We start from the raw sequence: 13,700 nt of genomic DNA, 5'->3' as shown, positions 1-13,700 counted from the left end.
AAACTTGACCAGAACCATCATGTTTACCTGACCACTTTCAAGAATCTCATGAATGAAAAAGAAAAATTTAAGTTAATAACACAACACCAAAAAATAAAATAAGTAATTATGCCACTGGTAGATGAGAAAATTTAAAGAACTTCTGTAAAATAGCAAAGAGACAACACTTTATTGAAAAAGATATTAGGACAAATGAAACCATTAATATAACCAAAATTGGCCAGTACAGAGGAGAGAGTGCTTCTTGCCAGGAGATGCCCAAAGGATGTTAAGAAGCTGGTGAACAGAGTCAGCCTTAAGAGATATTTTGTTACTAGGGTTTCTTACAGAACTCTATTTTTAAATAAATAGTTTAAATTTAATTTATCCATAGAAAATTAGGCAAACAAGTCTGAGGAACACATACAATACCAGGCTTGAGTTCTCCTTAAGATATATTCATATTGCTAATTGAAAGAAGACAATTGGAAAGGGCTACATACTCTATGATTCAAATTATATGATATTCTGGAAAAGAATTGGACTGCCTGAAAAACAGGGAGTAGCCTATGCCTATTCTTCAAACTCAGATCGCCAATTAAAACAAGCAATGCAGAGGAAGGAAGAGGTGTTGGGCAATAGCAGGAGGAATAATATAGACATTAAGAAAGAACTATAACCCGGAGAAGTTTGATCGTCTGAAGCCTTCTTCTCTCAGTTAGTGGGTGCAGCACACCAACATGGCACATGTATACATATGTAACAAACCTTCATGTTGTGCACATGTACCCTAGAACTTAGAGTATAATATATATATATATGAAAGAACTATAACCAAGCCTGGGGAAAGGTCTGATTTTCAAAATTAAAGTGCAATTTAAAAAGTGCATTTGAGTTAAACTATTTAAGGGCATTCATCTTCCTGTTATCTACATATGCTTCTTAATGAAAAGTGTGTTAATCAGAACACCTTGCTCACCCCTGTGCAGAACCTTACATCCCTACATTCACATCTTTTTATGGAGGGATCGGGGTCATGGAAAGTCACTTATAAAATTATCAAGAAACTTTTGTTCCCATATCCACATCGTGTAATTTTGTTATGCATGTATAATAGCAAACCAACAATGATTACCAGACACTTGAGGCAAATAACCACAAAACTATACAAAATAACAAACTAACCAATGAACAAGAGGGTAGAAAAGCAGTTACCCTATCAAAACTTAAACATAATATTTTAAAATAATTTTTATATTAGTTTTAGATTTACAAAATTATTGTAGCAAGATAGCACAAAGATACTCCCTTATACCCTATACCCAGTTGTCTCTATTATTAAAATTTATATGAATTTAGTACATTTGTCACAATTGAATCAACACATTAATATATTATTATTAACTAAAGTTCATAATTTATTTCAGTTTTCTCAGGATTTTTTTCTAATTTTTGTTGTTGTTGTTCCAGGGTTCAATTCAGATTATCACATTACATTTATTAATCATGTCTCCGGCTTGTTTCCTTGTAAGAGTTTCTCAGGTGTTTCTTGCTTTTGATGACTTTGACAGTTGTGAGTATAACTAGTGAGATGCTTTGAAGAATGTATCTCAACTGAGGTTTGTATGAGGTTTTTCCCCTGATTAGAGTAGGGTTATGTGTTTTGAGAGAACAACTATAGATATACAGTGTCATTTTAACCACATCTTATTAAGTGTACATTCTATCAATGTGACCTATTACTGTGATGTTAGCCTTGATCACCTGGCATGAGATAGTGTTCATCAGGTTTCTCTGCTGTAAAGGTACCCTTTTATTATTTCCCATTTCCATATTGCACTTTTGGAAAGAAAGTTACTTTGCACAGTCCGCACTTAAGAAGCAGGAAGTTATTGTCTAACTCCTTAAGGACAAAGTATCAAAATAAATTATTTGAAATTCCGCATAGATTTGTCTTTTCTCTCCCATTTATTATTCATTCATTGACTTATATCAGTATGGACTCATGGACATTTATTTCATATGTTGGGGTAGAATTTAATACTACTTATTTATTATATTGTTCAAATTGTTCCTAGTATGGTCATTTGGGACACTTTCAGTTGACTCCTGTATCTTTTTGAAATACTCCCATCATGGTTTTATTTATTTGTTTGCTTGTCTGTTCATGGTTTTTTTTGTTGTTGTTTGTTGTGTTTGTTTGTTTGAGACAGAGTTTCACTCTGTTTCCAAGGCTGAAGTGCAGTGGTAATCAGCGATATGTTAGCTGTCTGTATAGTTTTGCCTTTTCCAGAATATCATATAATTTGAATCATAGAGTATGTAGCCCTTTCCAATTGTCTTCTTTCAATTAGCAATATGAATATATCTTAAGGAGAACTCAAGCCTGGTATTGTATGTGTTCCTCAGGATTGTTTGCCTAATTTTCTATGGATAAATTAAATTTAAGTTATTTATTTAAAAATAGAATTCTGTAAGAAACCCTAGTAACAAAATATCTCAAATATTAACTTTTTAACAAAACAGAATAGAGTATTTTATTGGATACGTGAGAAGTATTATTTTCCTTGAATTATTCAGTTATCTATCCCCAAAAGAACAATAATTTCACAAATAAACCAAAACTGCTTTATGATTTCTCAATTCAGTCAACCTACTTGAATATATAGGCCAGTCTTATGTTTATTAACATAACATGTTGCTACAAAGGACATGGTTTCATTTTTTATGGCTGCATAGTATTCTACAGTGCATATGTACCACATTTCTTTATTCAGTCACCATTGATGGGCACCTAGGTTGATTCCATGCCTTTTCTATTGTGAAAGCATGACAACAAATGAGTGCACGTGTCTTTTTGGTACAATGATCTATTTTCCTTTGTGTACTTATCCAGTAATGGAACAACTGGGTTGAAGGGTAGCTCTGTTTTAAATTCTTTGAGAACTACTTTCCAAGGTGGCTGAACTAGTCTACATTTTCACCAACAGTGTATAAGCATTCCCTTTTCTTTACAGCCTTGTCCGCATCTGCTGCTTTTTGACTTTTTAATTATAGCTGTTCTGACTTGTGTGAGATGGTATCTCAATTGTGGTTTTCATTTTCATTTCTCTGCTGATTAGTGATGATGAGCATTTTTTCATTCGTTTGTTCACCACTTGTATGTCTTCTTTTCAGAAATATCTGTTCATGTCTTTTGACTATTTTTAATCGTGTAATTTGTTTTTTGCTTGTTAATTTGTTTAAGTTCCTTCTAGGTTCTGGATGTGGATATTAGACCTTTATCAGATGCACAGTTTGTGAATATTTTTGCCCATTCTGTAGGCTGCTTGTTTACTCTGTTGATAGTTTCTATTGCTGTGCAGAAGCTCTTTAGTTTAATTAGGTCTCACTTGTCAATTTTTGGTTTTGTTGTGATTGCTTTTGGGGATTTAGACAAAAGTTCTATTAAGGCTGAGGTTGATAATGATATTTCCTAGGTTTTCTTTCAGGATTTTGATAGTTTGGTGTCTTACATTTAAATCTTTGATCCGTCTTAAATTAGTTTTTGTATATGCTCAAAAGTAAGGGTTTAGTTTCATTCTTCTCCATATGGCTTGCCAGTTATCTTAGCACCATTTATTGAACAGGGGTTCCATTCCCCATTTTTTGTTTTTTTGGCCTTATCAAAGATCAGATTGTTGTAGGTGTGCAGATATGTTTCTGAATTTTTCTACTCTGTTTCATTGTTTTATGTGTCTGTTTTTATACTGTGTCAAGTACCATGCTATTTCTGTTACTGTAGCTTTATAGTATAGTTTTAAGTTGGGTAGTGTGATGCCTTCAGCCTTGTACTTTTTACTTAGAATTGCTGTGGTTATTTGGGTTCTTTTTGGTTCCATATGAATTTTAGAATAGTGTTTTTGGAACTTCTGTGAAAAATGACATTGGTAGCTTTGGGCAGTATGGCTATTTTTATGACCAATTCTTCCCATCCATGTTTTTCAATTTACTTGTGTCATCTCTGATTTCTTTCAGCAGTGTTTTGTAGTTCTCCTTGCAGAGATATTTCACTTCCTTGGTCAGCTGTATTCCCAGGTATTTCATTTTTTTGTAATTATCGTAAACATGAATCTGTTATTGATTTGACTATCAACCTGAGCATTATTGGTGTATAGAAATGCTACCAATTTCTGTACATTGATTTTTGTATCCTGAAACCTTGCTAAAATCATTTATCCATTCTTGTAGCCTTTTGGAAGAGTCTTTAGGGTTTTCTAGGTACAGAATCATACAGTCAGCGAAGAAGGATAGTTTGACTTTTTCTTTTTCTGTTTTGATGCCCTTTATTTATTCATCTTGCCTGGCTGTTCTGACTAGGACTTCCAGTGCTATGTTGAATAAGAGTGATGAGAGTTTCACTTCTTAAGGGAAACGGCTCCACCTTTTGCCCATTCAGTGTGATGTGAGCTGTGGGTTTGTCATAGATAGCTCTTATGATTTTAAGGTATATTCCTTCAATGCCCAGTGTGTTGATGGTATTTATTATGAAGAGATGTTGGGATTTATCGAAAGCTTATTCTATATCTATTGAGATAATCATATGATTTTTTATTTTAATTCTGTTTAGGTGGTCAATCATCTTTATTGTTTTGCATATATTGACTCAACCTTGAATCCCTGGAATTAGGTCTACTTGATTATGATGAATTAATGTGCTGCTGAATTCAATTTGCCAGTATTTTCTTGAGGAATTTTTGCTTCTATATTCATCAGGGATATTGGCCTGAAATTCTCTTTCTTTGTCATGTCTCTGCTAGATTTTGTTGTTAGCCTGCTGATGGCCTCATAGAATAAGTTAGGGTGGAGTCCCTCTTCTTCATTTTTTTGGAATAGTTTCCACCGGATTGTTACAATTTCTTCTTTGTACATCTGGAATAATTCATAACGAATCCATCTGGTCTAGGGCTTTTTTTGTTGGCAGTTTTTTTTCTTATTATTGATTTAATTTCAGAGTTTGATATTGGTTTATTCAGAGTTTCAGTGTCTTCATGATTCAGTTTGGAGAGATTGTATATTTCCAAGAATTTATCCATTTCCTCTAGATTTTCTAATTTGTTTGCATAGACGTGTTCATATTGTTCTCTGAGCATCCTGTGTATTTCTGTGATACCAGTTGTAATACCATCTTTGTCATTTCTGATTATACTTATTTTGATATACTCCTTTTTTCTATGTTAATCTAGCTGGTGGTCTATCAAACTTGTTGAACTTTTTGAAGAACCAATTCTTGGTTTTGTTGAACTTTTATATGGATTTTTGCATCTCAGTTTCACTGAGTTCACATCTCATTTTAGTTATTCCTTTTCTTCTGCTAGTTTGGGGATTGGTTTGTCTTTTTTTTTTCAATTCCTTTAGTTTGCAAAGTTAGATCATTAATTTGAGACTTTTCTAACTTTTTGATGAAGGTTTTTGGGCTGTAAACTATCCTCTTAACATTGCTTTAGCTGCATCATTTTAGTAGGTTGTGAACCTATTTTTAATAATTTCAAATACATTTTTGATTTTTGCCTTAATTTAAATGTTCACACTGGAGTTATACAGGAGCAAGTTGTTTCAGTTTCATGTATTTGTGTAGTTTTGTGAGCTCTTCTTGGTATTGATTTATATTTTTATTGCCCTGTGTTCTAAGAGTGTGCTTGGTATGATTTAATTTTTTTTTTTTTTAGATTTACTGAGACTGGCTTCATGGCTGAGCATGTGGTCTATCTTATAATATGTTCCATGTGCAGATAAGAAGAACGTATATTCTGTAGTTGTTGGGTGCAGTGTTCTGAAGATGTGTATTAAGTTCAGTTGGTCAAGTGTTGAGTTTAAGTCCAGTTTCTTTGTGAGTTTTCTTCCTCAATGATCTATCTAATGATGTTAGTGGGGTGTTGAAGTCTACACTATTATTGTGTGGTTGCCTACATCTTTTTGTGGGCCAGGAAAAACTTGTTTTATGAATGGCAGTGCTCCAGAGTTGGGTGTTTATACATGTATATTTGGGATAGTTAAGTTCTGTTTTTTTTTTTTTGGATTGTACCCTGTATCATTACATAATGTTCTTCTAAATTTTTATTAGTTTGCAGTCTGTTTCATCCAATATAATAGTGACTCCTGCTCTTTTTTGTTTTGTGATTGCATAGCAGATCTTACTCTATTTTTCAGTTTGAGCATGTGATTCATTTACATGGAAGATGGGTCTCTTGAAGAAAACAGGTGGTTGGGTCCCGCCTTTGCATCCAGCTGACGATTCTATGTATTTTAATTGGGATGTTTAGCCCATTTACATTCAAAGTTAGTATTGATATGGTTGATTTTTATCTTGTCATCATGTTGTTAGCTGGTTGTTAGGTAGTCTTGATTGCGTAGTAGTTGTTTTATAGTGCCTGTGAGCTATGCGCTTAAGTGTTGTTTTTTTTTTTCTTTTTTTTTTTTTGTGGTAGCATGTGACATTTTTTTCAATTCCATGTTTAGCAGTCCCTTAAAGACCTCTTGTAATTGTGGCCTGGTTGAAATGAATTCCCTCAGCAATTGCTTGCTGGAGAAGGATTCTATTTTTCCTTCACTTGTGAAGCTTAGTTTGGCAGGATATGAAATTCTTGATTGGAATTTCTTTTCTTTAAAGATGCTGAAAGTCTCTTCTGGCTTGTAAGGTTTCTGCTGAAATGTCTGCTGCTAGACTGTGGGATTTCTTCTGTATGTGACTTGACCCTTCTCTCTAGCTGCCTTTAAGATTTTTCTCCTTTTGTGTTGACTTTGGTGAATCTGAATACTATGTGCCTTGGGGATGGTCATCTTGTATAGTATCTACCCAGGGTTCTCTGCATTTCTTGGATTTACATGTCAAGTTCTCTCATGAGATTAGGGAAATTTTCATGGACTGTATCCTCAAATATATTTTCCAAGTTGCATATTCTCTCTCCTTCTCTCTCAGGAATGACAATGAGTCATATACTTGGTCTCTTCACATAATATCATATTTCTTGGAGGGTTTATTAAATTTTATAAAATTCCTTTATTTTTTTCTGACTGAGTTGATTCAAAAAACCAGTGGTCAAACTCTGATATTCTTCCCTCAGCTTGGTCTACTCTGCTGTTAATACTTCTAATTATATTATTACATTCTTATAGTAAAATTTTCACCTCTAGAAGTTCAGTTTTGTTCTTTTAAAATGGCTATTTCATCTTTCTGTTCTTGGATCATTTTACTGGATTCTTTGGATTCCCTGGATTGGGTTTCCACTTTCTCCTGAATTTCAATGTGCTAAATTGCCACCCAAATTCAGAATTTTGTGTCTGTCATTTCTGTCATTTCAGACTGGTTAAGAACCATTGCTGAGGAGCTAGTGAACTCATTGGGAATTATGGGGAGACTCTGGGATTTTGAATTGCCACAGTTCTTGAACTGATTCTTCCTCATTTTGGAGAATTGATGTTTCTTTAACTGTGATATAATTTGAGTATAGTCATTTGACTTCATTTCTGGATGCCTTCAGAGGGCCAGGCCTCTGTATAGGATTTTTATGTGTGGCTGAATTCTTGTTTTTGCTTCCCATATGTATATATCATCAGGAAAATTTTTGGTGGTTTGGTTTGGGCTGTGATGCAGTAGATGCTGCTTAAGAGTAATGGCCAATAGCTAGACTAATATCCAGCCACACCGCTCTCTTGTACTTTCTCGCATTCATAGGCATGCTCTGTACTGTGGGGGGATAAAGAGATGAAACCCTCACCAGTCTGCTCCTGGGCCATGTTGGTTCCCTTTCTGTTCATTGGCACTGTGTCGTTTCTTGTGTTTCTTTTGTTAGATGTTCCAGGCTGCTGGGAGGAAGGGGGGGCATTGAGCAGAAGCTGCAGCAGAAAGATGTGTCACACCCATTCTGGACTGGCCTTGTAGAGGGATGCATGCCCCATTTCCACTGCATCCCTGAGGAATGGGCATCTATGGCTGCTCTCCACTGAAGTTGCTCTGTGCCATCCCAAGTCTTGTCTCTGTCTGCTCCCTGGGGATATCTTGCCAGCTCAAAGGTTCATGGATGCCTCGGGGTCACCTATAGCTTAGATCCCAGAAGTATAAAGCAAGAGTGAGCTATATCCCTCAGTTCCTTCATGCACCCTTTTCTCAGGAGCCATTCAGGACTGGAAGTAGTGCTAGTATTTGGGTACCTTGTATGGGGATCCAAGCTTCCTCCCTCTTCAACGATGGCCTTAGTGTCACCTCTTTGTTGCATTTTTGTCTCCAAAGATCTGTTCAAATTATAATAGTTTAGTTGATAATTTGGTCTGTCTTCTTGGGTCAGTGCTTCTTGTCTATATTTAGTCAGTCATCTTGTCCTGACTCCAACCATTATTCTTAACAGGTTATTCTACGAATTATTATTTATTTACAATAGAGAAAATATGTTAGGGTGTTTCATTTGTTTAATATGTTTGCCTATTAATGCTAAGCCTAGGGGTATGTTTAGAGAATATAAAAGTTATTACTATGCTATTTGTATAATTTCTTTTTTTCTTTATTGATGTAAACTGGATTTTTGTCTATATCCAACTAAATTGTGTCTATAAAGTTTACAAAACATTTTGGACAGTTTATCAAATATTACATTAATGATCAGCATTCATCACCTCTTAAGAATCAAAACAAAAATGATTTGATATAATAAAAATGGTATATACTGAGGTGCACTTTTTCTTTATGGTTGGTCTTTTGGCTATCTTCTGATTATGCATCCATATCCAAGTTAAACTCTTCAGGTCCTGGGAGGCTAACCTATTTGGGCTGCACCAACAGGTTACTGACCTACTGGCTTCTGGTGTATTTCACAATGAAAAGCACTGGCAAGATGTAAGAAGGTAAGGAGAGAAGTTGATTATATATTGCCCAGCATCTCTCAGGACAGACTCAGATAGCTGGCTGCCCCACTACCAAAAATCACAGACCCTGTCAGATAGCAATTTTCACCTCATCACACCACTCTTCTGCTTCTCTCTCTCTCTCTTTCCCGAAGAACATGATCTTATTTGCTAACTAGATAAAACCTGTAGTGTACGTGTTCAAAAATATCAAACATACTCCTCTATATATTTTTATGAATAAAGAAAGACTTCAATGTTACTCAGAGGATTAAAAAGTGGACAGAATCCTCTGGTATTATGGATTGTTTATTATTTGGGAAAGTAAAAGAGCTGTTCAATTCAACAAGATTATCAAGGAACTCATGTATTTAAAGACCAAAAATTTTAAAATATGTGTATTTAATCTGCTTCCAATTCTTCTAACAATATGAAAAATTCACCATGAACATGACTTTCTCTACCTATGATGTATATAACTATATGCTAACTGACAGTATGAAGCAAAGCTATAATTATGAATAATGATTAAGGAATCATAATACATTAATAATATTTTGAAACATCTTGTATCATACTAGAAAGTATTGTAGTCTATATTACTTGTCTCATTTTCTTTTTTACTAGATATATCTCTACACTAATAAGTCTTGATGCTGATGAGATAAGAAAATTTAGATTCTAGCACACAATGAAATTAATATTAAAAGTATATTCAAACAGTGTATAATTATTTTGTGGATAATTTTAAATTAATTAAAACAAAGGCAAAATATATATATATTTTATATAATATATTTTACATGTATATTATATTATATATATACACATATGTATATATATAATGTATAATTAGATAAATAAGCAAAAGGAATTATAACTGAATTTCAATTAAATCTTGTTTGGGGAATAAAAATTTTAAATTTTCTTTCTTAACTGAATTTGTTCTTTGTATTTCAGCAATACTCATATATTAACCACTATCTTGAAATCTAGATGTTGAAAGTTATGTTTCAGGCTTTTTATAAGCTAGTGAGAATTTCAATTTACATGTAGAAAAATGCCTTGATGGAATTTTAACATCTAAGGAGTTACTAAGTAGTGCTGTGTATGTACAGCTTTATGAAAAACTAAAAGATTATAGAAATCAGAATAACCAAGTTCCTAATAAGGTTGGCAATCTAACTTTTAGCTACAAGCAAAATTTGTATTAACGTTATCAAACCTTTCCCCTACTACCATTATTACTTTAAATCTGTATTAATTATGGTGCATTAGAATTGGTTGCTGATTAGTGTCTTCTAATCCTTTTATTTTTACCATAAAATAGTTCTAAATCAATTCTTTACATTATTTAACCCCTCATACTTAATTAAATTCTGAAGCATTATTATATGACTTGTATTGTATTATAACAGGGCTATCCCAGGAGTTTCCATTGCTGCTGCCAAGTTTTCCAAAAGTGTTTATGTTTGTTTTGTTTTGTTTTGTTTTGCTTTTTGAGACAGAGTTTCTCTCTTGTTGCCCAGGCTGGAGTGCAATGGCATGATCTTGGCGCATTACAACCTCTGCCTCCTGGGTTCATGTGATTCTCCTGCCTTAGCCTCCGAAGTAGCTGAGATTACAGGCACTGGCCACCACGCCCAGCTAATTTTTTGATATTTTAGTAGAGACGGGGTTTCACCGTGTTGGTTAGGCTGGTCTCGAACTCCTGACCTCAGGTAGTCCATCCACCTCCACCTCCCAAAGTGCTGGGATTACAGGCATGAGCCAGCGCACCCAGCCTCCAAAAGCTTTTTAAAAAATTTTTGGATACTTTGAGCCCACTTGCATTGTGAAAAAATGATTATAACTTATTTAACAAAAGTTCGACAAGTGTGATTTTTCTTCACCAATAATGCAACAAAGAATTGGAGACAGTCTTCGCAGCCACAGCAATATTTTCCATATGGTAATATCAAGTAGTAACAACAAGTAGAATATCAGAGAGGTAGAAATGCAAGTGTGAATCAGGGAATTGACACATTCTCAGCTAACTAACTGGCATACAGAGTAAAATTTATTGTTCTAATTATGGTATATTCTTTACAATGGAGGTTAAAAAAATATTCCATGATCCATACTTAGTATTAAGGACATTTTATATTCTTCTCTTTCTTCCAAAGCTGTTTTAGTTCCAATTTTAAAAGGTGCTATGAACGTATTTGGCAGCAGTAAAGTTTCTAATTCTCTGTTCATGTTTATGTTGAAACAATTAAGAATCATATTTTAAATGATCTCTTGAATGTCTTTTAAATATATTCATGCATATTATATTTTACTTAAATAGTCCTTTTATTTACTATCAAGATTATATTTCCCTAGAGTTACCTCTGGCTATGCTGGTATGGTTTATAATATAATAATACAGATTTGTGTAATCAGTATAAAACATTTATACTGAAATATTTCAAGTCATTTGCCATACAGTGAAGCTAAAATTAAAAAAAAAAATATGCCAAAGTGTAAATAAGAAGTAGAATATATGTGCATTAGACAGAGCCTATTTAAACTGTCTTGGAAGTGATGAAAACATGACACAAAAATGTTTATAGTAGAAATATTAGAATATGTTTACTGCATCTGTTCTTTGATATAACCCCTTATCTCAAATTAGTTTAATTATAAATATTTAGATTTATTTCTTATATAGCAGAGTAATATTTTTATTTAACTTTTGAAAATATATTTCTTATTCAAGGGTGTTCTGGGGTGCTTTATATATAATAGAGCTTTTTAAAACAGATATACTCGAAGTTTAACAGTATTAACACAATACCAATAAACATTTCAAACTAGAGAAGCTGTGAAAAATAGGAATCTAGAGTTGGAAGTAGCTTTAATGATCATGTAGCCCAATCCCCTCATTTTACAGACAGAGAAATTAAAGGACAGTGAGAGTATTTGATATTAAGCCAAGATTATGACAACAAATTACCAGTAAAGCTAGGACTTGAACCTGATCTCGCAGGGGCCTGGCATTTAAAATCAGTGCTCCTTCTACTATATTAAACAGTAACAGAAGTGTTTGTAGCGATATATTACTAAATTAACTCTATAGATTATTCTCATTTCATTTCTTATGTTTTTATTAGATTTCTTATAACATTATTTTGATTTAGGTTTTAGAACTTAAATTTAACTTTAAAAAGCATGAAAGAGACGTTGTATGTTAAGGGCATATTCATTTTCCAAAAAGTCATAATTTTGAAAAATTCAGATTTGAGTAAGTCAAATAAAATCTAAGTTAAGTATATAACATGCTAAAGTTCTAATATTCATCAGCAGGTCTCCTAAATTAGAACTTGTAAGTGGAAAGAGACAAATTTCAGAACATTTTCAAGTTATTCTGTTTGTCATTTTCTGCTCAGGTCAATTAAGAGACTCTTAAAATCAAAAACAGTTGCTATTTATTGTTAAGTAAAATTAATGTTGTATTAATTATATATAACATTTTTCATTAGGATACATTTAGAATAACATCATATTTTTATAATATTACAGGTTCCTAGTATTTGCACCCCAAAGTGCTGCAATATAATACCCTAATTCTTGCTATTATATACCAACATGGAAGTACTAATTGCTTATTTTTCCCTCTTTAAAAAAGTGTGCAATATGTTGCTTTTAGATAGTCACATAATTATGTGACTATTATTAACTTTCTAATTTTAGAACATTTTATTCACTTTTAGAGAAACTTTGTAAGCATCACCAGTCATTCCCACACATTCACTCCCACCCCCACCCTCAGTTCACAGTAACCATTAATCTATTTTTTGTCTCTAAGATTTGCCTATTCTAGAAATAGTACATAAATAAAATCATACAATATGTGCTAATTGACACTAGCTTTCACTTAGTATAATGTTTTGAAGGTTCGCCCATGTTGTAGCATGTATTAGTGCTCTTTTTTTTATTGCCAAATAATATTCTGTTGTATGGATATATCACATTTTGTTGATCCATTAATCAGTTTCCTAGATACCTTTTAACAGCTCGAGAAAATTCCCTTTTATTTCTACTATATTCTTATTATAAATTGGTATTGCTTTTTCTGCATTCATTGAAATGATAATGTGTTTATTCTGTTAATATAATGCATTAAATTTATTTTATGTATTAAACCAACCTTAGATAATTGGGATAAATATCACTTAACCATAGTACCATTACTGGATTCAGTTGGCTACTATTTTGATAAATATTTTTGTGCCTATATTCATAAGAAATATTAATCGGCAGTATTAACTAATCAAGATATCTTTGGTTTTGATATCAGGGCAATACTGACCTCATAGAATGAGTTAGGAGGTATTTTCATTTTTTTCTATTTTATAGAAGCATTTCTGAAGAATTGAATTAATTTTCCTTCATATTTGGTAGAACTCACCAGTGTAAGCTGGGGTGGGGGGCTGGGCTTTTCTTTGTGGGAAGTTTTACATTCACTAATTCAATGTATTTACCTGCATGATCTATTCAGGTATTCTGTTTGTTCTCGAGTCAGCCTTAGTACTTCGTATCTCTCTAGGAATGTGTTCTTTTCATCTAAGTTATCCAATTTGTTGGCCTACATTTATTCAAAGTACTCAACATCTAATTCTCTTGAAATAGAGCCTTCGTTCAAGGCTGACACAGAGCTGGAACAAAAGAGATTGAGATAGAACAAGCTAAAATGCCCTGAAGCTGATAATTTTCACTTAATGTAATTTGTACTAAAATTTTCCTGGTATCCCATTATGATAAAACTCTCAAAAATGATGGTTATTAGTAAACCTAATGTATACACATTAAACAACAACATA

Source organism: Pan troglodytes, chromosome 13 (genome assembly GCF_028858775.2).
Source record: "Pan troglodytes isolate AG18354 chromosome 13, NHGRI_mPanTro3-v2.0_pri, whole genome shotgun sequence".
Lineage (NCBI taxonomy): Eukaryota > Metazoa > Chordata > Mammalia > Primates > Hominidae > Pan > Pan troglodytes.
The sequence above is the reverse complement of the archived record's forward strand: the minus strand, read 5'-3'. Positions refer to the sequence as shown.